At 45.8% G+C, this 4089-nt stretch overlaps 1 non-coding gene across 1 annotated transcript; it reads left to right on the top strand.

The window, feature by feature from the left end:
* Positions 1–3746: 3746 nt before the first annotated feature.
* On the top strand, positions 3747–3822 carry TRNAG-ACC (transfer RNA glycine (anticodon ACC)). Its single transcript has one exon. It is a non-coding gene; the product is annotated as a tRNA-Gly (tRNA).
* Positions 3823–4089: the final 267 nt, after the last annotated feature.

The following is a 4089-nucleotide window of genomic DNA, read 5'->3' as shown; positions in this document are numbered from 1 at the left end:
GGCACAGTTGGTTAGCTTAAGGTACTTAGAAGGAAGTATCCCTGTCACCCGCCTGCAGTCCCAATTAAAATCCACTGCCTCCCAGGAAAGGGAGACATCCTAGGGCACCAAAGGGACCAAGGGCAATATCTCGGTCCCTTGCACTGTCGTGACCCTGTGAGTGACTCCTGGATGGGCACAGGTTTTAGTACGTCAGGCACAACCAAGGCGTCACTTCAAACAAAATGAGAGGAGGACTCAGTGGAACTGCCCGTCAATGGCTCATCAAAATCAATGTTGAGGGAAGATCACGAAATAAGTTCTAAGAAATGACGCTGAAGGAATTCAAAGACATGAATGACGTCGCTGCAACCAAACGCCTCCAGACCACCTTCTGATTTACGTGGAGCTGGTGTCTCAGAACACACACATCTTTTTGAAAATAAATTATTATTATTATTTTAAAATATTTTATTTGTTGATATTGTCATTTTGAGAATGTTATATAAATAGAATTACACAGTATCTGACTTTTGGACATTGGCTGTTTTTACTCAACAGCATGCTCCTGATAGCCATCCAAACTGTTGCATGAATTCATTTTTTTTTTAATTTTTATTTATTTATTTATTTTTAGAGAGGAGAGAGAGACAGAGAGGGAGAGACAGGAGAGAGAGAAGGGGGGAGGAGCTGGAAGCATCAACTCCCATATGTGCCTTGACCAGGCAAGCCCAGGGTTTTGAACCGGCGACCTCAGCTTTTTCAGGTCAACGCTTTATCCACTGCGCCACCACAGGTCAGGCCTGAATTTATTTTTTTAATTGCTGAGTAGTTTCTTGCAGGGTATCTGCATCTTTTTGTATGAAAAATTATGCCAAAGCCTGATTCATTCTAGCAGTAACTCTATGACTCAGATGAACTCACAGTCACCAAAAAATCATCTATCTCATTCAATAAGTATTTCTAATAAAAGTAGTTTTTATACTTAATAATGGTCAAGCCTGACCAGGCGGTGGCGCAGTGGATAGAGCATCGGACTGGGATGCAGTAGGGCCCAGGTTCGAGACCCCGAGGTCACCAGCTTGAGTGCGGGCTCACCTGGTTTGAGCAAGGCTCACCAGCTTGGACCCAAGGTTGCTGGCTCCAGTAAGGGGTTACTCGATCTGCTGATGGCCCGCGGTCAAGGCACATGTGAGAAAGCAATCAATGAACAACTAAGGTGTTGCAATGCGCAATGAAAAACTAATGATTGATGCTTCTCATCTCTTTCTGTCCCTGTCTATCCCTCTCTCTGACTCACTCTCTATCTCTGTAAAAAATTAAAAAAAAAAAGGTCAACACTTTTGTTTCAATTGTATGCTGCTGATATTGTAATTGTAAACTAATCTAAACCAAAGAAAATTTACCTTATAACCATACGATTATAGGAAATTTAAAATAAGTTTATATAATTGTGGAGAGAAATAATGGGTGATCAGCAAAAGCTCTTCAAGCACACATTATATCAGAACTCTGCTAGGATGTGGAACAGAAACACAAGTTGAAGGAAGAAAGAAATGATACAATATTTCTGATGGTTAAAGGGCCTGTTCACTATTTTGTAAATGGATAATGATGATGGATATTACAGGTAAAAGTCATCTGAGAGGTTTATTTGTGGTAAGAACACTTAACATGAGACAGACCCCCTCAACAAATTTTCATGTGCGCAATACAGGACTGTTAGCCATATGCAAAATGTAGCAGGGCAGATCTCTAAAATATCATGCTACCTGGACCTTTATACCTTTACATGTTGATGTGCCATGCTAGTAAACAAACATGAACAAGATGTGGATGCTCTCTTCAAGGAATAGAATCTAGTAGAAAAGTTAAGGCACGTATAGAGTACCCAGACCCCCATTTTGGTGTCTAACTACTATTTTGAACTAAGAGAAAGAAACCCAGGCTTCTTCGAGAAAGACCAAAATTGTTTTTCATTTGAAAATGTCACTGTTCGTGCGGAGGACCCGGGTTCGATTCCTGGCCAGGGCACACAGGAGAAGCGCCCATTTGCTTCTCCACCCCTCCGCCGCGCTTTCCTCTCTGTCTCTCTCTTCCCCTCCCGCAGCCAAGGCTCCATTGGAGCAAAGATGGCCCGGGCGCTGGGCATGGCTCGGGCGCTGGGCATGGCTCTGTGGCCTCTGCCTCAGGCGCTGGAGTGGCTCTGGTCGCCAATATGGCGACGCCCAGGATGGGCAGAGCACCGCCCCCTGGTGGGCAGAGCGTCGCCCCTGGTGGGCGTGCCGGGTGGATCCCGGTCGGGCGCATGCGGGAGTCTGTCTGACTGTCTTTCCCTGTCTCCAGCTTCAGAAAAATGAGAAAAAAATAAAAAAAATAAAAAATAAATAAAAAAATTAAAAAAAAAAAAAGAAAGAAAATGTCACTGTTTACAACATGGGAGAAATAAATCCTTTGTAAAAACTGATTTAAAACTGAAACTTAGCATGAAAAATGGTTTTTAAAATGTTAAAACTTCTCTGGGCTTGCCTGGTCAAGGCACGTATGGGCATTGAAGAAGCTTCCTGCTTCTTCTTCTTCTTCTTCTTCTTCTCTCTCTCTCTCTCTCTCTCTCTCTCTCTTTCTGCTCTTTAAAATGAATAAAATTTGTTTTAAAAGACAAATAAAAATAAATAAAATAAAAGGCAAATGGGAGAACACAGTTTTTTCAAAATCCTTCAAGGATGTAGATGAACAAAAACACTCGTTCACCAGCATAATCAAGTGGGTTTGGTGAAGTGGTTTTGGAAATCTACAAGGTGGCAAATGTAACAGGAAAGGGTGGCCCTGTTCCACACTAGTATTCCTGTACATGTTCACTGACATCCTGTTGGGAAATCAGTCTCTGTTAGTCAGGATCGTTTCACTGTGAGTAACCAAAATCTGACTCACACTGGATTAAGCAGAAAAGACAACTAACTGGCCTAAAGACTAAAAGGCCGGGGTGGCTGGACCCATGGGGGTGCTGAGCTGGTAACGTCAGGATCTGTGCAGCCGTCCTGGCTCTGGCTTCCCCTCAGACTGAGGGTTCACTCCGGGGCAGGCTTCCCCCTTGTGGCAGCAAGGTGGCAGCTGGCGTAGCCCTGGGCTCCCTCCCCCTCTCCCAATTTAGCAACCCTCCTGAGAGGAAAACCTCACTTTACCAACAGGCTCAGTGATTTTTACAGGGCGTGGTTTATTGGACTGGTTTGGATCATGTGTCCATCCCTGAGGCAAGGACGGCGGCCATAGAAATGCAATGCACTGATTGGTTAGGTCTGGGGCCTGTGCCTGCCCCTGACCCTGGGATGAGTCAGCCTCACTCCAACTAAAGGAGCTGAGAGTGAAGTGTGCACCAGGGTGCACTGGTGCGCCCTAGAAGATTTCTAGATGTGCCTTACGGTATTTCAGAGAAATATGTGCCTGTTGAGGACCAAAAAACCAACAGGGTTTTTGGAGTTTAGATTTTTAGGGAACAGAGGTGTGAGGAATTGGCTGTAAGCTGACAGTCTGCCCAACCTCCCACCTCACTTGCCTGATTAAGTTGCAAAAGGCTGTTAAGCTGTGTTGCTGGATTGTTTACACTACCCCCCACCATGTTCCCTGGAAAAACTGGAGGCAAGTTTCTTCTATCCTTTGTTTGGTGTAAAGTTAGGATGATATATGTATGGTGGAGGTTTTGGATTGATGATTAAACATAAGGAATTGTCTCTTGAAGCCTTTTGAATTTCTAAAAAAGAATACTATAGGCCCTGGCTGGTTGGCTCAGTGGTAGAGTGTCAGCCTACCGTGCAGAAGTCCCGGGTTCGATTCCCGGCCAGGGCACACAGGAGAAGTGCCCATCTGCTTCTTCACCCCTCCCCCTCTCCTTCCTCTCTGTCTCTCTCTTCCCCTCCCTCAACGAGGCTCCATTGGAGCAAAAGATGGCCCGGGCGCTGGGGATGGCTCCTTGGCCTCTGCCCCAGGCGCTAGAGTGGCTCTGGTCGCAACAGAGCGACGCCCCAGAGGGGTAGAGCATCGCCCCCTGGTGGGTAGAGCGTCGCCCCCTGGTGGGCGTGCTGGGTGGATCCCAGTCGGGCGCATGCGGGAGTC

This window comes from Saccopteryx bilineata, chromosome 2 (genome assembly GCF_036850765.1).
Source record: "Saccopteryx bilineata isolate mSacBil1 chromosome 2, mSacBil1_pri_phased_curated, whole genome shotgun sequence".
Lineage (NCBI taxonomy): Eukaryota > Metazoa > Chordata > Mammalia > Chiroptera > Emballonuridae > Saccopteryx > Saccopteryx bilineata.
This window is presented reverse-complemented; position numbering and strand designations above follow the sequence as displayed.